The sequence below is a fragment of the Canis lupus genome, chromosome 32 (assembly GCF_048164855.1).
Source record: "Canis lupus baileyi chromosome 32, mCanLup2.hap1, whole genome shotgun sequence".
Lineage (NCBI taxonomy): Eukaryota > Metazoa > Chordata > Mammalia > Carnivora > Canidae > Canis > Canis lupus.
In genome coordinates, this window is record NC_132869.1 from 34,530,658 (window position 1) to 34,556,798 (window position 26,141).

At 47.3% G+C, this 26,141-nt stretch overlaps 1 long non-coding RNA gene across 4 annotated transcripts in view; it reads left to right on the forward strand.

The window, feature by feature from the left end:
- The window catches only part of LOC140623167 (uncharacterized), a 54,928-nt gene that overhangs the window by 10,319 nt on the left and 18,468 nt on the right, over nucleotides 1-26,141 (forward strand). For 3 of the 4 annotated variants that reach the window (XR_012022828.1, XR_012022827.1, XR_012022825.1), the window contains exons 4-5: nucleotides 4,894-5,018; nucleotides 5,135-5,221. This is a non-coding gene — a long non-coding RNA (uncharacterized lncRNA). The remainder of the gene's footprint in view (nucleotides 1-4,893; nucleotides 5,019-5,134; nucleotides 5,222-26,141) is intronic. The other variant, XR_012022826.1, reaches the window with a different exon arrangement.

Below are 26,141 nucleotides of genomic sequence, written 5' to 3' on the forward strand. Positions count from 1 at the left end.
AGAGGCAGGCTCCCTGTGGGGAGCCTGATGTGCGAGACTAGATCCCAGTACCCCGGGACCACAACCTCAGCCAAAGGCAGATGCTCAACCACTGAGCCACCCAGTGTCCTGGTTTTACTTGGTCTTCATGAGATCCTAGGACTGCAGACTTGGTGAAATGGAGTAGAAAGAGCAGGGTCCTATGGTCAGATGGACTTGGGTTAGAATACTTTCTCTGCCTCATCCATCATCCATCCATCACGCAGCCAGCCACTCATCAAATTTTGGAGAACCCTCAAGGTGTGAGGCACACTGGTAGGTTCTGTGGATACAGGTGAGTGGAGCAGATCCAGTAAGCTTACATTCTAGTGGGAGAGACATTCAATTAATGGTCACACAAATGTTTACTCACACATTGCGGTAAGTGATGTGAGGAAAGTATGCAGGATTCTCCAAGCGTGGCTAGAGCATGGGAATGTGAGAGCCCAGGCAAGGTCTCCCTGAGAAGATGGCACTTGGGCTGAGTCTAGAACGATAAGGGGTCTCCCAGGGGAAGGGAGTGGGGTAGGAAATTCTGGGCAGAGGGGACAGCACAGGCTGAGAGTACTGTGGTAAAAGGAAGAGCAACACTTTGGGGACCACTGTGGCAGAAGGAAGCAGCCAAGTGATGGGAGAGAGATAGGGGCCAGGGTGAGGATGTGGTCTGTCTCTAAAAGCTTTGGGGACACATTGAAACATTTGAAACAGGGAGGCAGGATTTAAAAGATCATTCTGACTGCATTGGGGAGAATGACTCAGGGGTGGGGGCAGCAGGCAAGGAGGAATATGGGCAAGTCAGGTCTTTGCTGTGTGGCTCTGGGTACATCACTGAACTTCTCTGCGTCTTCATCCCGTCTCTTGTAAAGTGCAGTAATAACGCTAACCTACAGGACTGCCGGGAGGATAAGATGAAATCAAGGATGCCAAAGTCCTGGCACAGAAGGGAAAGTTCAACAGCTCTTGCTCTGTGTTACTGTTTAACTTACCTTAGACAAATGTACAGTCTCTAGAAGCAGTTTATGGTGTCCTCCTTTCCTCTTCTCTCCATCTCTGTCTGGGCCTTCTGTTCTGCACCCCACTTTAGGGATGTCTATGACAAGAATTGAATGTGACTTCGGTCTGAGTATCAATATCACGCCCTGGTTCAGAAACACAGATGGGGAGCATAGGGACGCATGAACCAGAATGGACCAGGGTCCCCACACTCTTATTCCCTTGTCAGTGTGTTTGAGACTGTAGCTCAGCACTGGCCAGAACTCTTAGAACAAGAATAAAAATTTTCCTTGTAGTACTGTCATTTCCAAAGGAAGCACCAAAACCATGAGAGAGATATTTTTTTATCTTGCTGCTTTTTCTCTCTCTTTTTTACTACTTTCTATTTGCTTCAGAAATGTAAACTAGTTGGCATCTCCAACTCATGGAGCCTTAAGATAGTTAGAACCCAGCTTTAAAAGAGTTCCCCCATCTGCTCTTGAATAACTAATCATTGCTTATATAAGGCCTGTGAAGACTGACCTCAGAATTTTACATACTGACCTCTTTTTTTTTTTTTTTTTTTGGTGAGGTTTATTATACATATGATGAAGTGCACCATGCATTTCCAATCTTACATGTACAGCTCAGTGACATTTTACATATTTAACTATCACCATATCCAAGATCTAGAAAATTTCCAGTACCCTAGGAGGTCTCCTGTGTCCTCTTCCGGGTCAGTGCCACCCTGCCCCCAGAGGTCACAATTATTCAAACTTCTGTCAACATTGGTTAGTTTTGCCTGTTCTTAAATTTCATAGAAAGTAGATCCAGTTTCTCAGTTTCTAAATGAATTAGGAAGCCTATTTCCTAATGGATAAAAAGGAATAAGCACTTTCTTCACAGGTATTAAATAAGTCCTAACAGCCGATGCCTCTCGCCCATAATAGATGTGTAATAAATGTCCCTTCCTTTCCTGCCCCATCAGAGCAGGGTTCGGATGTGATTCCTACAACTATGTTTATATCCAAGGGCTGCTGCTTCTTGCCATTGGCTGAGAGAATAAGGGGTTATCGCTCTGAACTGGATATGTGCTTCCTGGAGGTTCTATCAAATTGACCCTGCCCTGGATTTGGTGGGAAAGGAGAGATTTGGATGCTGGCTCAGTTAGGAATGATGTTCTGGGAGATTCCCCCAACAGCAACTTAAACAAATTAGTTTCATTTTCTTCTTTTGAATAAAAGAAATATGGAGGCAGGCCACACAGTGCTGATATAGCTGGTCCTGATGCCACCAGGGGCCCAGAATCTTTGCTGGTGGAACCATCCCCATCATTAAGTCTCCAGTTTGAGCTAGTTCGACAGGGCTTCTTTGCTCCTGGCAACCAAACACACTGGTCTTCAGCAGTTTTAAATCAAGGTCATTGAGTGCTTCATATAGAAATTCAGTTTATTGGGGCGCCTGAGTGGCTCAGTGGTTGAGCATCTGCCTTTGGCTCAGGTGTCGTGATTCTAGGGTCCTAGGATCGAGTCCTGCATCAGGCTCTCCTCGGGGAGCCTACTTCTCCCTCTGCCTGTGTCTCTGCCTCTCTCTGTGTGTCTCTCATGAATAAATGAATAAAATCTTTTAAAAAAATTCAGTGATGAATTTTAGTGGAATTTAGTAGTGGAATGAAAGTAAGCTTTTGTAAGTTCATTCAGGTGAAGGTAAAACATCTCACGTTGTTGTAAACCTATTTGCACATTTGTTTACAAAGTTCAGCATAGATAGAGTTATTTGTGCTTGCAAACACAAACATAAATTTTAGTAGAACACAGCAGCATGGTAAAAACAATATTCACATCCAATTAGGAAATTCATGGAGCAGAAATGAACTTGGAATTGGTGGTGGTGCACATATTTGAAAATAGGAATAAAACAAGCTGAAATGGTGTATCAATTGAAATAGAAATTGTACTTATTTGCATGTACACACACATAAAGAGTAATTACACTATAATATTTTTGTGGCAAAGATGATATTTAATATAAAACATATTTCGACATGGCAGTAGGGCCAGGACTAGGGGGTGGGGAGGAAGGCATCCACCTTTGGTACAAAGTGTAAGGTGGGGAGGAGGGTGGGGGTTGTGGGGGGAGGGAAGGGGGCACCAAAAATATAGTAGTTAAAACAAATAATATTTTGATGCAATATCTTAAAAATCAGAATTAATACAAAAAATCCATGTGAACAAAATATCAACATTTTGAGTAGACAGGATCGTTATTATCGATTTTTCCTTTTGCCTCAGTCATCCAATATGATTTGGCACAGGACTGCATAGCAAGATGTGTTTTGTTTTTGTTTTTGCTGGCTGCCATCAGTTGGATTTTTAAATGTTTGAGCCTTTGGAGAATTACTCTGTAAAATTAAGCATTTACAGTGGAATTGAACATTTTGTAAATGAGTCCTCTAAATTTTCAAAAGAAACTAAAAGTCTTTAATCACAATGTTCCACAAGTATGCTAAAAAAACTGTAACTTTTAAAACTTGTATCAAATTTTAGGTATTAAAGACAAAGCCTTAAGCAAATTTCAGTAATTTCACACTGGAAAAAAATTTACATTTATCCCTCAAAATGAGGGAATTGTTGAACAAGTTAGGTCATAAATAAATAAAGGAGCTCAAATGGTGGCCAAGAGTTAATTCTGAAATTCTATAGTTTTTCTTTGACTTGTGGGAAGAATATTTTGATGGAGCTCCTATTTTTAATTGGGGAAGTTTATATTTTATGTTTGAATTGAAGGGAAGATGAAAGGCTGACGTTTTGCAGCATCTACAGTTGGCAAAATATTAAAAAGAATTAAAAGTTATGTGGTTTTTATCTTTTCATAATATGTTAAAGAAAAATATTCTAAATGGAGGTTAAAAAGACACTACCCGTGAAAATATTTGGGCTGAAATAATTAACCATTCCTATCTGAAGAAATAGGAATTGAGAATATCCTCCATCTGACAGAATTTGCTCAGGGTTTCCCAGATATCTCTGCAGAGAAACTTCATTCTTATTAAAAAAATTGTGATCTCAACAATAGCATATGTGGAATTTAAGAAAGAAAACAGATAGACATATGGGAAGGGGGCGGGGAGAAAAGAAGGAGAGAGGGAAACAAGCCGTAAGAGACTCTTAACCATAGAGAACAAACTGAGGGTTGATGGAGGGAGGTGGATGGGGGATGGGCTAGATGGGTGATGGGTATTCAGGAAGGCACTTGTCATGAACTCTGTTTTTTGTGTATAAGTGATGAATCACTGAATTCTACTCCAGAAACCAATACTGGACTGTATGTTAACTAAAATTTAAATTGAAAAAATATTGTGATCTACAGAGGAGAGTCTACAAAGGGTATCAACAATTCCTGTTATATTAATCATAAAATAAAACTTTGAAGATGATTATAGCAATTCGTTGAGGCAGAAGAAAGAGACCATATTAGAAAAAAAAAAACACATTCTTTAGAAAAGTACCAGTAACACGGTATTAGAAACAGATGTGGCTAAAAAGTTAATTAAAGTACATGAATAGATCCCAAAATTATTATTCTTTTTGTTACTTTTAAAGCTCAGATAATAAATATCATAAGTTGCTAGTAATTTAATGTATATATTAAATAACAACTTAATGTTATTTTAAAATAAATGTTAATTTTAGAATAGCTTTATATTGACAGGAAAATTGCAAAGGTAGTACAGAGAGCTTCCTTTCATGTACCTCCTCCCCCAGCTTCCCCTCTTGGTGACATCTTGCACAAGTATGGTACATTTGTTATCAGTAATGGACCAATACTGGTGCATTCATAGTAACTAGAGTCCTTACTTCATTCAGATTTCCTTCGTTTTTACCTACTTTCTTTCTTTTCCAGGAGCTCATCCAGGCTGTCACACTACATTTAGTTGTCAAGTCTCCTTAGTCTCCTCTTGGCGGTGACAAATTTTCAGACTCTTCTTGTTTTCGATGACCTTGACAGTATTGAAGAGCACTGGTCAGGTAGGCCTTTCTACTGAACTTTGCTGTTTTTCTCATGCTTAGACCAGTGTTGTGAGTTTGGGGGAGGAAGACCACAGAAGTAAAGTGCCATTCTCTCTTTTTTTTTTTTTTTAAAGTGCCATTCTCATCATACTTATCAACATACACTCTTGATGTTGGCCTTGATCACATGGCTGAGGTGGTTTCGGTTAGCTGTCTCCACGGTAGGCTACTCTTCTGTTTCTCTATCATGCTCTTTGGAAGGAAGTCACTATGCACAACCCATACTTAAGGCTTGGGGACTTGTGCTTTTCTTCCCTGAGCGCAGAGTATCTGCATAAATTATTTGGAATTCTTTTGCACCAGAGATTTGTCTTGTCTCCCTTATTTATTCATTCATTCAATCATTAATTTATAGTACTATGGACTCATGGATATGTATTTTATACTTCAGGTTATAATCTGATACTTGTTTATTTTGTTGCTTGAATTGTCCCAGCTCTGCCCATTTGGAGCGCTTTCCATTGGCTCCTGTGTCTTTTTGACATAACCCTCATTGTGAGGTTTTTGTGGGAGCGTTTGGATTATAGCATTTTAGACACTTTGGCAATTATACTTTACATATTGATTTCTTTGTTTTTAAGGAAGGGAAATTAGGTGTAAAAATCTCTCGCCTGAGATTTGGTTCGTATCCTTGAAAAATGGCTGGAGACCAATCCCTTGGGTTAGTTCCCGCTCCAAGGCCCTGGGCGCATGGCCTGAAGGGGCTGATGCCTGTCAGCAGGAGTTCTGGGGCTAAACTGACAGAGGCACAGCTCCAGACCTGGGCCATTCTATCCTCTCCTCCCCAGGGCTTGGGGAGTTTTGGAGGAGAACTTCCAGGAGAGCCAAGCCCAATCAAGGGAATGGGTCCCCGGGCATGCCCTTCTCAGAAATAAGGCAGTGTGAGTAACCCTTAGGACCTGCACCAAAATCCTAGCTCTGTGTTCACTTGGTTCAGAATCTTGGGCAAGTCGCTTAACCTTTGTAACTTTGGATTCCTGACCTGTAAACCATGGGGTTGCGTGGGGGTTAAGGCATATAATGTGTGTGAAGGGTTTAGCACACTCATGTGGAAGGTAGGAAGCACACCAAGGATAGCTTGCTACTATTGTGTTTTGTAATTGTTAATAAGCTATTTCCAGAGGGCACCTCAGTTTTGAAAGTAAATGGTGCAGTTATGAAGGCAGTTTATAAAACCCCCATGCCCAGCCACACCAGGATGGGGGTGGCCACGGTGCCCAGAAACATGACCAAATGACTCTCTGTGAATACAGACAATGGATCTGCCCCAAGTTTCCCAAGGAGCTCCTTAAAGAGCAATTGAACCGACTGTTGAGGGTGGACCAGGGCCACCTTCCCTACCCAGGCCATTGTGTCTTCAGCAAGGGCCCTGGCAAGCCAGCACCACCCATCCCCATTATGGGATCCCCAGCCCTTGCCTCTACTCTGGTCCCAGCTTAGAGGGAAGAGGCCATATCACAGACCACAGCAGGGCTGCAAAGACAGGCTTCAAGGGGACAATGGCAGGTGGCAGCTGCATGCTTGGCTGTGCTGGAATGCTGTGGGCATGGAGGAGCCTTAGTTACTAAATACCCACCTCTGCAGGTTCTGTACACCCCACCCCCACCACGCACACCCATGCTTCTGGGCATGTGCATTCACACGCTGTCAGTCTCCCTGCATGCACTTCCATGCCCTCACACTAACATGTGTGGTAGGCAGATTAAGGACCCCAACAGATATCCACATCCTAATCACAGAATCTGTGAATATGTTACCTTTCATGGCAAAAGGGACTTTACAGGTGTGATTAAGGATTTTTAAGGTGGAGAGAGTATCCTGCATTATCCAGGTGGGCCTAGTGCAATCACAAGCATCCTTAGAAAGGAAAGAAGGAGGCAGGAGAGAGAGATTTGATGTTGACTCTAGAGATAGGAGATGAGGCCACAAGCCAAGAAGTGCAGGCAGCCTCTGAAAGCTGGAAAAGGCTGGGAAATAGATTCTCTTGTGGCCTCCAGAAGGACACAGCCCTACTGACTTCTCACCTCCAGAACTGTAAAATAATAAATTTGTCGTTGGCTTAAAGGCACTATGGTTTAAACCATTAAAAGTTTTGATACATGGTTGTGTATTTGGCATCAAGATGAAAAAATAAAAAAAATAAATTAAAAAAAAAATAAAAAAAAGATGAAAAAATAGAATGTTGCCTGCACCCCTGAAATACCGGTCATTCACCCATTACCTTTTTGGTTTTGGCATCATTCAGAAACCACTACAGACCACCTTTGGGATTTTTTTCTTAACACTTATTTACTTAACATTTTTTCTATATCCAGATCTTTACTTAACTGAATCTATTTGAGAAAGAAACTTTCTATCACCTTGTTAAAAGTTAAAAGCTATTATTAAGAGCCATTATTTGTGGCAAGTATTCTATTTGAAGGCAAGTATAAAGATAATTGCTGCTAAATTCTGGCCTGACCCTCCTACTTGCTACAGGCTGTGCACCTGATGGTTGTTCTCCTTTATTAAAAAGGGGAATCAGCAGGAAGATTTGAGAGGTGTTAAGGACTGACTCGCACCAAACTCAGGTTTATACTTGTATCTAATCCTAAGGACCGAGAGAGATCAACAAAAAAGAACTTTCGATAATGCTATTTAATACCAAATCGGCGTTACCTTGCCCCCCCACCCCAGACCACCAGCATTTACCCCACACCTCAGAAAGGAACTGGGTTGGGGGACCACTTAGGTGTGACTCCTCTCAGAATGGGCCTGCAGGGATCCCTGGGTGGCGCAGCGGTTTAGTGCCTGCCTTTGGCCCAGGGCGCGATCCTGGAGACCCGGGATCGAATCCCACGTCAGGCTCCCGGTGCATGGAGCCTGCTTCTCCCTCTGCCTGTGTCTCTACCTCTCTCTCTCTCTCTCTCTCTCTCTGTGACTATCATAAATAAAAAATTAAAAAAAAAAAAAGAATGGGCCTGCAGCTCACTAGCTATGGAAGCTCAGGTGGGTGACTTAACCTCTCTGAGCCAATAGCTTCTTCACCAGCTACTCATTATTTGTGGTAGCCATGTTCTTTTTATTTTTTTTAAAGATTTTGTTTGTTTGAGAGAGAGAGCACAAGCAGGGGGAACAGCAGGCAGAGGGAAAAGGAGAAGCAGGCCAAAGGCAGCTGTTCAACCAACTGAGCCACCCAGGCGCCCCAGTGGTAGCCATGGTTTGTGAAAGCAGCTGAGAATACTGAATTAGTAAATACTGAGCCATTATCCTAGGGAAAATGCAGGGTTAGTTTTCTGTGAGCCTCTGGTTGCATTTTCATCAATTGATCAATAGATATCCTTGTTTTATGTGTGTTTCTGTTTAGACGCTTTATTTAATATAAATTATTGATTTGTTAACAAAAGGAAGCTTATTTAATAGGCCAATTTTCTCTGTAAGGCATGCGATAGCCTTTTTGCATCGAGGAACGCTAGACAGGATTTCAGCAGTATGTTTGGGGCCACCCCAAATAAAGAAATCACCAACAAAAAGGACAAAAATGTGAAAAGTGTGGCACTAAAGAGACCAGAGAAAGGCCACTTGTTTGTAGTGTGAGCTGAAACAATAAGGCAGAGGCGTCACCTTGTTGGACTTCATCTGGGAACATGTGAATAGGACCACTCCAGTTTTTTGCCACTTTGCTCATGTCTGCAAATGACCCTGAAAGCACAAGGAGTATTGATTGGGGATTAAAATACATTTCATTGAGCTGGTGAATTCATACGTATGGAATCAGTGAATAATTGGGACTGACCTCTCTGGGTTGACCCAAGGGTTAACAAAGTAAAAGATGGAAGCTCTACTATGAGGCTTGCCCCACAGTAGATCCTCACTCCGTGGTCATCACAGCTCTCGTTCCACTACTTGCTGGTTCTGTGACTTTAGCACGTCAGACACTATGACCACTGTGGTACTTGCAAAATGGGGTGTGGTGAGACTCAGTGACAGGATGGAGACAGAGGGGCACAGCAGTGAGCTGGTGCTCAGAACCTTTGCTGAATCAGAGTTTAATTTCTTGCAGCACCTTTGGTCCAGTTCTGAGGAGCCCGTGGCTATGCCCACTCCTGTGTCAAGGTTTGCAGAGCACATGCAGGGAAGGCACAGCAGGCTGGACCCCTCGAGGGAGGGCATCTCTCCCCTCACTTAGTGCCAGCCCTGGCAGCTACCTCAAAGGATTTTCTGGAAAGTCAGGTTGGGCCTGGATGCTGGAAGAAAGCTAGGCACAGGCATGGGATTTTATGTTTAGGGTCGAAGGGGAGCCATGGAGTTTTGTGGAACAGGGCTGTGATCAGGATGGAGTGGGCATTTAGAAGGCAGCTCTGGCATTAGTTTGGAGGAGGCGCTTAGACATAAGGCTGCGGGTGGAGGAGCCTGCCTGACTGGTGGCCAAGGGAAGTTAGCTGCCCCCTGTCCTGGGTCATGGCTGTGGTTTTCCCCAAGAGCCCCCTGACATGGGAACAGGGAGCGCGGTGGGCTTCATCTGCGGAAGCTGCCAAGCGTGCAGGGCTCCCCAGTGCACGGCAACCATTCCTCCGCTCACTAAATTTTTCATTAAGAAAAATGGTCACCAAAGGGCAGTGGCTGGGTAAAGTTTCACCAGCTCTGCACAGGAGACAAAGGAGCCAGACCCAGAAGTGGTTTCCCACGTGGGCAGTCACACATGCACGTGTATGTACCCCCCTTGGGGACACAGGTGCACGTGCACACCCGCGTCATCACGGTCACAGTGACATGTGCCGCTGCCACAGGCTGACACGTGATGCAGTAGAACGCACGGCTTGAATCCACGCTCTGAAATGTACTCGGCAAGTTACTTAACCTTCCTGTGCCTCAGTGTTCTCATCTGTGAAATGGGGGGAGGGTTCTAAGAGATGCCCCCCTCAGATGTCTGTTGGGAGGGTCTAATGCGATCGCCCCCCTAGAGTGCTTAGCATGGGGGCTGGCGCACCAGCAGCGCTCCATCAGTGTCAGCTTTGTGAAAATCCACAAAGGGAAGCTCACTCCAATGGAGTCAGGAGGTTGGGAGGGGAGAGCTCTCAAGCCCTACCAGTCATTGCCACTGAAAATCCCACAAGAAGACAGGTGGATGCTGCTTTACTCCTGCAGCAGGAGGAAGAAAGGCTTTCCTCCCCGCCCCATAGTGCGGCCAACGAGAGACTGTCTCAGCTCAGCCAATAAGCCAGTACGCTTCCAACTACCAGTCTACTCCAATGGGCGCTTGGTTAACAACAGCCTTCCAGCCCCGCCCCTTCCTTATAAAAGTGTGTTTCCCCTTTGTCCCACAGCAATCCTATGTTTTTGCTGCAGTGAGCTTGTTCGCATGGCAGTCCTATTATCCCTGAATAAACCCCTCTGTTTTCTGGGAAACTAACTGGCAGGTTGATGTTTAAGGTTAGAGGCCATTATCATTTCTTGGCGTAGGTGGTAAGAACACGCACCATACAGACCAGCTCCCAAGCCATCCTCCTTCTCAAACACCTTAACTTCTGACTCCCACCCTTTCATAACCTCTGTGTGGGGTAAGGCTTAAGGTGAGGGCCTTAGGTTTATCCAGGCAGCTTTTGACCGGTTACTTTAAAATTGTGCACAGTGGACCGCTTCTCACTTTGGCAATGGTACAGTCAATATTTTAGGCGCCGAGCAGAAAGTTAGAAAATCCAAATGGAGGGGCGCCTGGGTGGCTCACTTGGTTAAGCATAGGACTCTTGATTTCTGTTCAAGACATGATCTCAGGATCTTGAGATGGAGGGTGGGCTCAGCAGGGAGTCTGCTTGAGATTCTCTCTTGCCCTTTGCCCCTCCTCCTATATTTTCTCTCTCTCTTTATCTCAAATAAATCTTAAAAATCCTAATGTGGAGGAGGAAGAAAAGGGGGTAAGAGAGGAAGGGAGAGTGTGGTGACCTGTTTCTGATCTTAATCCCTTCCTGAGGGCTTCCAGCTGCATTTCCTTGAGCTCCTCCTGAAGCACATTCATGGCCTTCTAGCAGATTCCCCTTCTTGATTAAATAGCTTTGGCTGGATTCTCTTACTTGTGGCCAAAAGTAAAGTTCAGAGCCAGGTAAGTGAGATGTGGCCCCTCCCTTCTTAGAGCTCAGCCAGGTGCAGGGACAGGCAGGTGAACACGCCATGACAGTTCCCTCTGAGAAGTGGAGAGAAAAGGGTTTCTCCAAAGACATGACCTCTGAGGAAGTGAGGAAGGGAGGAGGAGACAGTAGCCCCAGCAGGAGACCATTAGACAAGATAGTCTGGCATATTTTTACACCGACATTATATTTGTACCTCTATACCTATCACAAACGGTAACAACCTCTGCTGCTGGAAGAGCTTCATAGCCTCCATGCACTTCCCCTCACATGGTTGAGAGGGGATAATATTATTCCCCCTCCCTGCAGGCAGAGACCAAGTCTCAGATGGCCCTATATTTTCCTTCTAGCAGCCTCCAGGAAATACTGAAAGCTGGAACCCCAGGCCAAGGTGGTGGTGTATATCCGTAGAGAGTAGGGGAGGAGGAAGCACCATTGAGAACCAAGGAAAGCAGGTTCTGGAGACACCCCAAAGGCTTCTTGAGTTGGGAGTGCTGATGGGAGGATTGGGGATTGGCAGTGGGGAGCCGACAGTCAGTGCCAAGCCTAGGGCAGAGTTGGGCCTGTAGGATGTGTGAGGGAGAGGCGGAGAGGCTTTGGGCTTTTAGCCTTGCTAGCCACTGATGGCCTGTAGGTGGGTGCAGTGCAGTGGAGGTGCAAGGAAGGTGCTGGGTGATGCCCCAGGTCCCTGTGCCTGACCCTGATTCAAAAATATTTATATCGACATCTTGGAGAGAGAAATGGGGACAAAGAGGGAGAAGGCGAGTGTCAGGCGTCATATCAGGTGCATAGTACCTACCATCTCATTTCATGCTTTCAACCAGCCTGTGAGGCAAGTGTTGTTTCTCATCTTTCAGATGAAGAAATCAAAACTCAGATGATGCCACATGCCCAAAGGTCACACAGGTAGCAAGTGGCCACAGAGCCACTGTGTTATGATAAAACCACTCCAGCACAGCCTCCGTCCTGCCAGCAAACCTATTGTCTGAAACTCAGCCCATGCTGCAGGAGGGAGCAGTGTGCCCGCAGGCAGCCAGGAGAGAGGTCAGGGAGCCTGTCCCATACAGCTCTTCCTCCTGGCAATAGCCCCGCTGTAGTACCGTCCTCATTCTACCCCGTCCCCCTTCCTAACCCTCTGGGTACTTACTCACTCTCGGTTTATACATACTCTTAACAAATGGCACAGTGGAAAGAGCACTGATCTAGCATAAGTCATTATTAGCATTGCTCAGTGTCTCTTCCCTTATCTGGAAAACTGAGATGAAAAGAAGTGCTTCAGGAATGAGTATTCTCTTCAGGTCAGAGAATCTTAAAGTCATGGTGTCCTTCATAGAACACTGTGATGTTTTGACATACTTGGTTGTGTGGTACAAAAGCACATTTATGGAAGAAAATATAGCTACGTATCATATCTGTAGGATAATGTATCTTTTTTAAAAAGCTACGTGTAGTACTTGAAATCAAGACAATGCTTCCCTTAACTTTATTTTTTTTCTTCTGTAAATTGGGAAAATCTCACTATCTGATGTTTCAGGCAAGACATCCAAGTCCTGCTCATCCACAGGTGCCAGTGTGAGAATCCCTGGGCTGGAGATGGGAGACTGGCATTCTAGCCCCTGCCTGGCCATCACCTTGTGGTTTGACTTTGGACAAGTCACTCACCTGCTCTGGGCTTCCATTCTCCTGGGATGCAGAGAGGGCATGAGGGTGGATCAGAGATCATCTGGGGGCCTTTTTAGGGTCAACCTTCAAGGATGGACTTGATTCCTGCAGGTCAGTGTCATTCTCATGATCCTCATGGACCATGGTCGACATGAGGTCATTCTCACCTCTGGTTCCCCATCTGTGCCTCTACTCCTGCCCCATGGGACACCATACATGGGAGCTCTTGGGGCCAAGGATAGGCTGCTCCTTCCCCTCACCTGAGACCCCATCTCCCAGTCTAGAGTCTCCAGCCCCTAAACAATAGTCTGGGGGGGATCCAGGCTATTAAAGTAATTTACATAGTAATTAACAAGGTTCCATTAGCTGATTCCTGGAGCCAGAACACTCTGCCTCCATTTCCCTTTAGGGGTCCGCATCCCGGGCTGGGACCGGGGTTTGGCTGGTAGAGCAGCGAGGGGATGAATTTTCCGTGCTCACGTGTTCCAGCTCTACACCCAGGGACGAGAAACAATGCCTGTGCGAGGGCCCCAGCTGGCTGGGTAATGAGGTCTGGGGCAAAGAGGCGCCCCGTGAGCACGTGGGGGCCTGAAGCCCCAAGAAAAAAGGCAACCTTGAGTCTCAAAGCCATGTGTCTGTTCTGCAGACCAGGGCTGAGTGCCTCCAAGAGCTCCTGTTTCAAAATAACATAAGATTTCTCGTGTCCTTCTGGGCTGCCTGACAACAGATTTTGTGCGTGGCCATAATATGGTGCAAAGCTACCCTGGTTATCAGCTTTAGCCTCTCAGCAACCCTGTGAGGGAGACATTATCTTTTCCATCACAGGGATGAAAAAAATTGATGCCCAGAGAGGTGAAGTGACTGGCCCAGGGTCACACAGCCTGGAGTAGAACTAGAACCTGGGTCTTTAGACACAACCCAGCTCTTCCCACATGGCCAGTGGCTTCTAAACAGCCCTGTGGAGCCCCAGGGCACTCTCAGAGTGGTTTCCCTTAAGGATAAGGGGTTGTTGAGAGGACTCCACCCACACCCACCCCCCATTTCAGTCAGGGCAATTATTTACATGCTGGACTTCTAGAGAAGATTTTGTTTGAATTCCACAGCTAGAAAAACATTTAAAACCACGACTTCTACAGAACTGTGCCAAGAAGGGACCTGTCACAAGGCCACTTCATTGTGTACCTCTAGATGTGAATGGAAGCCTCTGGATCTGTGCAATGGGGGGATATTTGACCTCTATGGCTCCAGTCTGTGGTCTCAAATCTCCAGTCTTTGGTATCTCCATCAGGCTCCCTGTAGGTGGGGAAATGACAATGATTCTGGGGTCTCAACAAGTTTTGAGGGGTTTTCCTATTCTTACTCATTCAGCAAGCATTTTAGAGCTGTAAGAGCCAGCATCTGAGGATAAAAAGAAAATGAGCCCAAGTCCTGCCCTCAGAGACCTTTGGGAAGACATGATACAGACTCATCATCAATAGTGGTTCCCCATAGGCCATGTACTGGGTGTGGTGCTGGAGGGTGCCCCAGACCCCATAGAAGGGCAGGAGCAGCAGGGAACTCCGGGAGGCCAGAACAGGGCAGATGTTCAAGAAGCCTCTGTAGAAGTGGAGAAGGCTGATCTGCTTTGAAGAGGAGGAGTTGGCTGGTGGGAGTGAGGTGGGGGGCCAACAGGGCATTTATTGCCTGAGAGAACCCCTGCATTGGTGCCCCGACCTCTGTGCTCTTCCAGACCCTGGACCTTACTTCTAGGCCTTGTTCTTGATGGGAGGCCGGGCCCGTGAGGCTCAGGAGGCTGCTTTCTCGAGATCTAGGGAAGAGATGGGGAATGTTACAACCAATGGGACTTAGCTTCTCCTTGGGGGCTTCAGTTACTCCTTTACACCATAATGGGGTTGTTGCAGATGGGGGCTAAAACCCTTCTAGGCTGGATTCCTCCTTTACCATCCAGGAAAGTATTTTCATTTGGCTCCTCCCAGGAGTGGAGCTTGAAACAGGATTTGAGTGCAAGTCGTTTATTTAGGAGGTGGTTTCAGGAAGCACCAGGAGGGATGTGAGAGGTGGAAGGAATGGCCAGAACACAGGGTGCTTGATGAGCACAGTACCCCTGTGGGGGGCGGCTGGGGTTCCGTGCCACCACGGAGCCCCGAGAGGCTGTGAACACATGCCTTCAGAGTTGTCCTGTTCGAGGGGACAGGAAGGCCAGTCTTCATCCCCCAACTCCCATCACTCTTTTGTTGAGGGCTGTTCCTGAGGGCATGGGGTCCCCTGTTTCTGGCCGGCCCCATGTTGGGTATAGCATCCTCCTGCCACCAGAGAAGCTCTTCAGGCAGAGTGATGGAGGCTTGCAATAAGAAGCCAATTGGCATGAATTCAGGCAATGGTGTGGAACATACAGTACTTCCAAAAGGGAGGTCAGGCAGAGATAGTGTCCTCTTCAGAAATCAAGAGCCACAGCGACTGAAGTGACTTTCCTGGGTCACATAGCATGTTAGCAACAGGCTGAACCGAGAAGCCAAGCCCCATGGCTTGTCATCCGGGGCTCTTTCTGCCATCATGTTCCCCACCCCACCCCCGCCCCGGTCACCTCCCTGTTGTCAGGTCTCCAAATCATCCTTGCCCCTCCTCCCACACATGGTTTTGTAAGAAAACTTTGGTAGCAGATATAAATGTATCTTTAAAAAACACCAAATGGTTCAAGTGTATAAGACTTTGAGCCCTTCACTGCAAAGGCCTCATCACCTCCATCTTTGTGCCCACCCTTGACCCAGTGCCCCGCGCTTAGTAGGCCCTCAGCACACAAAGGATGAACTGATGCTTTGGCCATCTGCTCTGGGACGTGGGGCAGTTCCCCTCAGTTTCCTCGTTTGGCTCTCAGAGTCCTCGTTTGAAAAGCAGGCCTATTGTGCCCTCTCTGCTAACTTCCACGGGTTGTCCTGTTGGATATTCAGCATGAGGCCTGGCACCTAGTAGGTGCTCAACAAATGTTTGCGCTGATCGAACATTTGGGAGGGTGCATGAGGCTCTCACCCCACAGGGAAGGGGCAGTCACGGTGGTTAGCCCGCAAGAATGCATTATGAGTCAAAGGATCCGCGCCTGCCCTTCGGGTCTGCGGTCCGTTGCCTCCAGCCCCCTCCCTCTTGCACATTCCCCTGTCCCTGAAGCTCATGAGTCAGGTTTTCCGCCTCCTGCCTCCTGCGATTTCACTGCTCCCTGCCAGCCAAGCTGTTCTGCAGACCCAAGTTGGTAATGACAGATTCCTCTCTCCTGGCCCTCCACTGGCGAAACCGCGGAAAGTATTTGAAACACGCAGCCCGGGAATGTGCAAGCTTCCCTTCCCTGGGCTTGGCAGGGGCCAGCAATTTCTCAGCCAGCGCTTTTGACTAAGACTTCTGTGGTTCGGGTTTCCCCTGAGCTTGTCAGCTCAGTTTTCCAACAGTGTTTATACCTTTCTTTTTTCCTTCAGAGAAAAATTAACCCTAAAGCCGGTTCTGAATCCTACAAACCCTGGAAGCATGACTTTCTCTCTGTTACAGGTGTTTGGATGCACCTTAGGAGAGCTGGCCTTGGCCTGGGAGGTGTGGCGGGGGCGGGGGGGATCTGCTGCCCATCAGGTCTGCGTGGACCCAGGTGGCCTGAATCGAATGATTCTCTGCTGAAAGAGACACCCAGAGGTCTTCTAGATCTTCCGCCTCCAGAAAAGATCTGGTTAACCCATTGCAGACCTCTGTAACTTTTGATTTTCATCCATGAGGATGAAGGGAGGGAGAGAGGAGGGAAAGACCACAGGCTCTGGACCTAGGTAGAGCTAAATGTCCGTTGCACATCTGCTCCCACTTGGTTTCATCATCTGTAAAATGGCAGTAATAATTCCAGGTTATCGGGAAATTTGAGTGCAGTATGTGAAAGTACCTGGTACAATTTCTGCATACTCTAGGTATACAATAATTTCCCCTCTAAACCTATGTCTTTTTTTTTTTTAAACATTTTATTGATTTATTTGAGAGAGAGCAAGAGTAAGAGAGAGAGCACCATCATGGGGGAGAGGCAGAGGGAGAAGAAGCAGGCCTCCCCACTGAGCAGGGAACCTGATGTGAGGCTCAATCCCGGGATCCTGGGATCATGACCTGAGCCAAAGGTAGACACTTAACCACTTAACTGAGCCACCCAGGCGCCGCCCCCTTCCCTATTTCTGATTCACTAATTTTACTATCTCATCACAAAGTTGTTTAGTAAATGAATGAATGAATGTCTTTATACATCTAAATACCCTCTGCTCTTTATGATCCCCTTCTCCTCTCAGGTCAACACTTCAAAGACATGGGATATATATTTGCTGAGCATCAACTCTGCAAAAAGCAGAGCTAGGAGCTAGGTCTCATGGAGACACTCTTGATGCGCAGCCCCAGCCCCTGTTGTAAAGGATTTTCTGGTCTCGCGAGGGCACAGTCACCACAGCGAGAATGACAGGATGGAGGGAACACTGTCCACCGGAGGAATACTCAGAATGATTTTACTCACTCGCTTATACATATGCACCCATTCCTGCAATAAGCATTTACGGGGCCTGGCCACCGCTCCCCCCCACCGATGGTGGTTCTGGGGGCTTCTAAAGCAGGCCTTCCCATGTCACAGGCTTGCCCCTATTTGCTGTGAAGTGATACCTGAAAGTGCTTTGGAAATGAAAGGGCACGCTGTTCCCTCTGCCTAGAACCCCCTTCCCACCTCACCCACCTGGAGAACGCAGGACCAAGCCAAGGAAGGTGGGCACCCCTTCTCTGAGGTACCCTCCCTGACCTCCTGAGGCATAGTTAGCTTCTCTCTCTCTGAGCCCCCCAGCACATTAGTCCTAACCGGAGCACTGCCCCTCCTTCACTGCCTTGTGGTGGGCTGCTTTCAGGTCTGCCTCTGAGGGAAGATGGAGCTCCTAGCTTGGGCTCCCTAAAAGCAGAGGCTGAGAAAGAGATTTGGATGTAAGTAGTTCATCAGGGACTAGGAGCACGTTCTTGGGAGAAGGGCGTGAGGGAAGCAGGATGGGGCAGCAAGGATGGAATCTCTGCTGGAGCCCAGCCTCAGCCTGATCCGTCAGAGTGGGAACGAAACCTCAGAGCATGAGCTCCGACAAGGGTGTCCATCAAGGGGACCAGCCTCTGTACCCTGGAGCCTCAGGAATAGCCTCCCAGGTGAGGTGGCTCCTCCTTGGCCAAAGACGATTCTCTGTGGAAGAGGGTGGCTGTGAGCAGTGGCTGCCAACACCCCCAGCAGCAGGGGGTGGGAGCCTCAGGTGCGTGTGTAGGGGACCTGGGTGGGGCACCTACAACATCCCAGGGGGAGAGGGCAAGGGAGGATCAGGAAGGGGCATCAAGATCTTTACCAGACCTTTTCCAAGATGGCACATGTGTTCTGCACATTAGTCCCCCATCTTCCTGTCTTTTGCTAAAAGGCCTCAGAGGCTGAACAGAGGAGCTCAGCAGAGGCTGTGCGCCTACAGCGGGCGGAACAGGGCCAGTGTCCCTGAGGGCCCTGGGGAGGGGCAGCAAGGAGGGGACGGCCCTGGCTCTTTGCCACTCACTGAGAGTGTCCCACCATCCCTTAAGCACAGTGGGCCTGACCTTCCCTGCCTCACCCTGGCCCTGGGGTCCTTCCATCCTCTGAGCACCCTCCATGCTTGACCAAGGACTTGCTTTATCTCACTAAGCCCACGGCCAATCCTTACAAGCAAGGGCTTCATCTTTTTTTTTTTTTTTTTTTTTTTTTGATTTTCCAAGTGCCTGTCTCAGTGCCTTGGCCTTTAATAGCTGTCCACTAAATTGAGCGAATAAAATAATAGATTCCTTAATGTTTTCTGTGAGGTGGGAGGAAGGCCCCAGACCCACTGTGACATCACCACTTGCCAAAGGGTATACTCATGTTCAGGTGGGGCCTGGGTAGTCCTTGCTCTTCCCGCCCCAACACCCCAACACCCCAGCCCCAGCCAGCACTGAAACTACCACTCCCACAACATGCTTGGCCCTCCATGCATCCCGTGTGGCAGCCTCGGGCGAGGGTGGACAATGGGATACGGCAAGAACAGAGAGCCCCCGCTGGCCCGGTGCACCCACTCCTTGGCCTTAATTTATATGAAATGTGACTCCATCACTCAAAGCCTGTGCCCGGCCTTGGTCGGCGCAGGTAATGATGATATAGGCTCATTTATGCAAGATTATCCTTTTATCACATTTCCAGACTCATTTATGAGGCTCATGTTTCCCCCCGAGGGCGTCATCAAGCAAGTTAAGTTGTACTATTTCCCTCCCGCAGAGAACTGGCGGGAGCCTCCCCCGTTGACGGATGAGGCCCGCTGCCTTTGCCAAATAGGGTCGGCGTGATGGATCTTTTACTTGTGAATATTATAGCTGGAAATTAGCATGTTTATTGAGGTAGAATGTGTTTGTTTACATTCCACTACCCATGGCATTACCTCTTATGACCTGACTTATTTAGTTGAGGATAAGCACAAATGATCCGCATTTTGGCACCCACAAAAAAAATTAATGAACTTCCAGATATAGAATTCAGCCTTAAGTAAGTGAGGTGGGTGGGGGCAGAGGGGCCAGGAGGGGCTCTGGGGGTTTGTGTGGTGAGCTAGGTGGACAGCCTGGAACTCTGACCCTATCTGGAAGGGGCAGTAGGTTGGGAGGCAGAGGGAGGGCAGGGGCTGGTGGATTAGGTGTCCTTGCAGAGCACAGGGCCAGCACAGAGCCTGCTTGTCCAGTGGAGGTGACTTCTGTGGATGGAGGAGGGGCCGTAAAGGGGGTGCAACTTGCCCTGACTTCCTGACAAGTGGGAATTGGTAGAGGGGATGGAAAGAGACACCAGGAGAGGGAGACGGATTCCCTCTACATTCTTCATCCCTTTTTCCTGGTTGTGTCCTGATGGGGCCTGGGGACAGAATGAGGTACCAGATAGGATTTTGGTCCATTTCTGCCACAAATCTGTTGGGGACCTGGGGAAGGTCTCACCTGCAAAATGGGGCCAGCCTCACTGGTAACCTGGGAAGTAACGGGACTCACGTCGGACATGTCTCCATCACCAGTGCCTGCAGTATCAGGCACAGAAGAGGTGTTCACTACTGGCCAGACGATGGGCAAATAGGACACTATAGATTAGCATTCAGAGAACTCCGAAAAGGCCCAGGTAGGAAATATTCTGAGTTTTGTGAGTCATACAATCTCTACTGCAACTATTTAACTCTGCCCCTTTAGTGTAAAACCAGCCAGAGACAAGACGTACACAAATGAGTGTGTCTGTGGTCCAAGAAGACTTTATTTTTAAAATCAGGTGTGGCTGGATTTGGCCACAGCTCTTCATCTCTGTGTAGGGAGACTGGAAGTTTTTGGACTCAGACAGCTGGACTTAAATCCTAGCACCTCTACTCTTACCTGTGTGGCTTTACACAAGTTACTTAACCTCTCTGAACTTCTGTATTTCTCTTCTGTAAAATGGAAGACAGTGGCTTGTACTTTTTGGGGATTCCTCTCACCATGCCTACAGGGTTGGCTCAGGAAAGACTTGTGGGTTGGTTCAAAAAATGGTCTCTGACCGTAATAAGTCCTAATGAGTGTACTGTGCCTCTCTCACACGTTTTATTTCTTCATCCCATCCCCAATGGAATGGCACACTACTATTATGCCCACCTTATAGAGGAGAAAGGCAAGGTCCAGAAAGACTTAGAGACTTTCCAAAGGTCACTGTCTTATTATTCCATTTGGGCTGCTGTACTGCTCTAACAGAACTCTCTCAGCTGTATAGCTTAGAAACAACAGAAATTCATTTCTTTTTTTAAAAAAAGATTTTATTTATTTATTAATGAGAGACACACAGAGAGAGGCAGAGACATAGGCAGAGGGAGAAGCAGGCTCTCTCCTGATATGAGACTCGATCCCAGGACCCCAGGATCACAACCTGAGGCAAAGGCAGTTGCTCAACCACTGAGCCACCCAGGTACCCCAGAAATTCATTTCTTTTCAGTTTGGAGGCTGAAAAGTCCAAGCTCAAGGCCCTGATAGATTCAGTGTCTAGTGAGAACTGCTTCTTCATAGGTGGCTGTCTTCTCACTATAACCTCATAAGGCAGAGGCCGCAAGGGAGCTGTGAGGGCACTGATCCTATTTGTGAGGACCCTCATGACCTAATAACCTTCCAAAGTCTCCACCTCCTAATCTCCATACATGGGGCATTAGGTTTCAAAATATGAATTTGGAGCGGGGGTGAGGGGGGAACACATTCAGTCTCAGTAGTCACACAGTCAGTAAGGGACAGAAAAGGGGTTAAAACCAGTTATTTCAGCAGTGAATCCTTGCAGTTTCCAGTACACCAGAGCTGTCAGCTGTCCCCAGGCTATCCACTCCTGCTATGGCAGTGAGCAAATGGACTGGCTGTAGAGGTGCTTGAAAATATGTAGATTGGGAACCTAATCTCTCTGTGAGGAGAGGCTACTTGTTATCTCTTCAAAGTCTGAGATTTATAGGCTAGGAATATGGGAATCTTGGCTCTGTAATGAGGATCCTAAAGTGGGTGAGCAGATTGGGTTTGGAGTTGGGGTGGGGCTGATAGATCCCTCCTGGTGCATAAAGAGGACAGGCAGACAGTTCTGATTAGCTCAGAGATCAAGCTGTAATATTTGGATAGAGCAGGAAACCCTGTATCAGTTAGGGATAGCATTTAGCAGCAAGTCATCAAGACCCAAAAAAGCTAAGGCTTAACAAAGACAAAAACAAAACAAAGCTCAAAACATCAGATCCTTTTTTTCTCTTAGGTACTATGAAATCCAGGGTGGTCATGACTGGGGCAACATCTGTCAGATGTTATTAGAATCTCTGGCATCTTCTATCTTCTTCTTGGCCAAGTGGCTTCCACCCTCAAGGCTACCTCTTGGTCACAAGATAGCTGCTGGAGCTCCAACCATCAGGATCATATTCTAGGTGGGAGAAAGAAGGGAGGAGGGGGGTGGAAGGGGAGCTGGGCAGCTGAGTTGGCCCCTTTTAAAGGTGAATTCCTCGGAACCCCACCCAAGAAGGGAACAATTTTGTCTTTCACTTCATTGATGGGAATTCACAGACCAGCCCTGTCTATAAGGGACGTTGGGAAACATGGATGTTGTAGCCAGTCATTGCTGCCCCAATCAGGGCTGTGCCAGTAAGGAAGAAGGGCAGAATGGACATAGCGTACGTGAACATCAGTCTCTGCCTCCTTTCCTTAATTGGCCAGAAGAGTAAACTGAGACCCAGGGAAAGAAGCAACTTGCTCATGATTGCACAGGAAATTAGGGGCGTACCTGAGACCAGACCCCAAGGTTTCTGACTCTGAGGGAGATGCTTCTTCTCTTGTCCATACTGCTTCACTCCGTAACCACACACCTGGCCCCAAGTAATAATGATATTATTTATTAAGCCTTAACTGTGTGAAGGTACTACGCTAAAGGCTTTCCAAGCTTGTTCCATTTAATCAGGTACCAACCATTTCAGGTAGGCATCACTATTACTCCCATTTTACAGGGGGAGAAGCTGAGGCCAGGTGTGAACTCATTTAAGTATGGAATGGGCGTGAAACCCAGGTTCCTGACCCAGGCTGTGAGCAATCTGGTGCCTGTGGTTAAGGTGACCCAGGGACGTCCCCCGTAGGCTGCTCAGTGGTCCTGTGCCTCCAGGAACGCCTTGGGACCACCCCCAGAGGCAGCAAGCCTTCCACAGACCAGGGGGCTCCCTGCTCCCCACCCACCTGGCCAGCCTCCCTTTCTACAGCTTCTCATCCCAGCCAATTACTCCTAATGGAGTGATATGAAATGTAACTAACTTGGGGAAATATCTGTATACTTTAATTAAATCAGTTTGCAATTAGCCATCTGAGTAATGAGGCTAAGGTGTTTTATCTCCCTGTGAGCCAGCGGGCCAGGGGAGCCACAGGCAGAGGGATTTTGTGCAAATAGCGTGGTCCTACTGACACATTCCCCAGGGATATAGAGGCAGGTGCTGGAAGCCCCAGGAGAGGATTTGGCCCAAATTTACTATGATTAAATAAATACAGCACCTCAGAGAGGAGCTCCTAGGAGCTATTTGTAGGACTAAATTTTTAATGGCTACAGCCTGCTTTTCTTATTAAAGAAATACCAGAGCCTTTAATCCAAACACCCTCATGGCAAACCGCTAAAAATTGCACATGTCCACTGTGTGACCCTCAAGTCCCCAGACAGGGTAAACGCCTGGCTGGGCAGACTGGCCTCTGTCCAGCAACAGGCTCCTTTCAGGCTCCCTAAGGCTGGCAGAGCAGGGTGAGAGGCAGGTGAGGGATTTGTGTTGGGTGCAAAATTTAAGGGGTGGCAAAATGCTAAGACATCAAATAATAGTTGAACAGACTGGATCTCTGAAAACCAAAATTAATGCAAGAAAGTTGATGATAAACAAAATTTCAGCATTTTTAATAAAACAGGGTCAGTAAATGAGGCCATGCCATGCTGAGCCAAGCCAGAGTCTGAAGCAAAAGGAAAAATCAGTAATATTGATCTTGTCTTTATTTAAAAATTTTATATTTTGTTCAACATGGATTTTTTTTGTATTAAATTGGATTTTTAAAGTGTTGCTTTAAAGTGTTATATATCTTGGTGACTTCAATTTTTGGCACCTCCTTGTATGCCTATGTAGGCAAGTGTCTCACTCACCTAACGGTTGTCCTGGCCCTGCCAGCTGGATTTGCTCTTAGAATTTGTGTCTCCTTTGGTAAAATGATCATTCTGTGTGCCCTGTAGGACTCTGCTGGGTTTTTAGGGGCTCTATAGGATAGAATTTATGGTGACAGAGATGAGAATGGCACTTGGAGCTTTAGACCATTATTGCAGAGAGCAGTCTGGTGATTGCTCCAGCAAGACCCAGAGACTAGAAGCAACTGGCCCAAGGTCACACAGCAAGTTTGTGGCAGAGCTAGCTCTGATTCCCTACAGAGGAGAGATGAGCTTTTCCCGTGACTCAAGGTAAAAGCCATCATAGAGCTGTCTTCCACGAAGGGAGGCCCTAAGAAAGTGACCCAGGTTGGATGTGCTGGTGGGTGGGCCTGGGTCCCACATATAACCCCCTTCTCCCTCCCAGTGACTGGTGCAGAGGTGGCCATGTGACCCAGGTCTGGCCATTAGGACACAGCAGAAGTCGTTGGCTGGGGCTAATGGGGACAGAATCAGCTGATGTCCTCTGGGATCTTTTTGCCTGTTCCTCTTCCCCCGTCATGTCTTGAACTTGCACTTTGTGCCTGGAAGTGAGCAGCTGCCTCAAGAGTTTAAGGACAGAAGAGTTTAAGGACAGAAGCCACATGCTAAGGATGGTGAAGCAGAAAGAGAAGAGGAGCCTGGGCCCCAAGGCCCCTTGAACCCTCCCTTCCAGCCCTGGGCTGCCAACCCCATCCGTTATTCAGTGAGTTAAATTAATGCTGTCTGCTCAAGTCATGATTAGCTGGATTTTCTGCAGCACTCACAGCTTGAATGCTATCCCCGCAGCCCTGTCACCCATGGTTTCAAGAGCAGCTTTTGGTGAAAGTGACTATTCACGTGGCTCACTCCCTGCTTTGTTCAAGTCTTTGCTCCCTATCATCTCCTCAGGGAAGTCTTCCCTGATCACCCATCATTCTCCATTCCTTTCCTCTGTGTTGCTTTTTAATGGTTCTTGTTGATCTCTACCTGTGATGTGATTATTTGTTATTTGCCTCCTCCATAGGAATTAGTTCCATGGGGGTGGAGGGCGGGTAAGGCTCTTTTGTCTCCTTTCATGGCTGTATCCATGGTGTCTCGAACAGTATGTGGCATATAGAAGGTCCTCAATAAGTATTGTTGAATGAAGGGACATACTCTGAGCCAGCTGGGTCCTGAGCCTTTGCTCTTGCCTCTGACATTGGCCAGCTTTCTATGGCAGCAAGTTAACTTGGTCCCTGGAATTAGGATTTCCACTTCCTCTCTAGTTCTGGCCCTTTGTACCTAATTGTGAATTCCTCTTACTGACCCCTCTGCTCTCCTGCGATGGCCACCACTGGACACCCCAGATCTTAACTGGCTTGCCTATGGGCTCTGTCTGTCTGTCTCACCAGACATTCACTCTGCACATGCCTCATGATGGCTGGGCACCCTCTGCCCCATCCTTCTTCATCCTCATTCTCCATTGTCATTGTCCTTATGGGATCCCAGGCAGTGATGACACTGTGTGAGAACTCCTGACTCTCCTGTTGACAATACATCAAAAGCCATTACCTCCTGGTCCTGATTTCCAAGATGGGAGCCTGCCTCTAAGAAAACAAAATGAATGGGTTTGGTGTGCCAGACTCCATTAACTGGCTACCCGAACTAATCAACAGCAGGATTTCAAGGAAATTGCAAATTGAGAAGCCAGATTATTTGGGTCTCTTGATTAAGATTGGAAGAATAATTGTTGAAGGGTTCCATTTAATAAGCATTGTTTACTAACCCCAGATCTTGTTTTGATATTTTAACCTCAATTATGGGGGATATGGCAACACTAAGATAAATAATTGTGCCATTGTTGCTGGTAGGGACCTTAGAGCTCCTCTACCCACATCCTTTCATTCTATAGATGAAGAAAATGAGGCCCAGAGAGGAAAAGGAGCTTCTTCTCAGGTCCCCGCAAGGGTTAGAGACCCCCGGCTGGGGACTAGGGCTCTTCTACTTCTGAAAAAAAAAACAGCAAGAGGTTCAAGGAGCCTCAGAGGGCATCTTTCTCACATGGCCATCAGTGCATCCTGAACGAGTTAAAGAACCAGATCTCCTCAACAGTTAAGGAAATACTGAGACAAATATGATGGGAGGGGGCAGCGTGTCATTGTCTCCAAGTCCCTGAGTTTTCTTTGGAAGGAAAAAATGACGGCCTCATCATACCCTCTCCTGCCAAGGAGCCGTCTTCATCTTGTAGTTACTGAGAATCCGATGGAACCAGAATATTACAGAGAACCACCGAGTGTGAGGGACAGTCTGGAGAACCTTCCTTGAGGCCTGGAAATGCCCACTTTCCTAGCAGCCAGGGCTAGAGTTCGGGTCTCCAGAGTCTCCTGTGAGGCTGCTGTTCCCAACTGCCCACTGCCTTGCCTGGTCCAGCTCCCAGTTCTGTGATGCTGATCAGACCCAAATGGCTGTCTCTGGAGATGCCCATCCATGCAGATGCCTGTCCCTACAGGTGATTCCCTGGGGAAATCAGGAAACAGGATGGGGAACCAGAAGAGACAAGGAAAATCATGGTTGGGTGATGTCAGGAGGTTTCCTGGAAGAAAGGAGGCTCTGCACCTGGAGAAC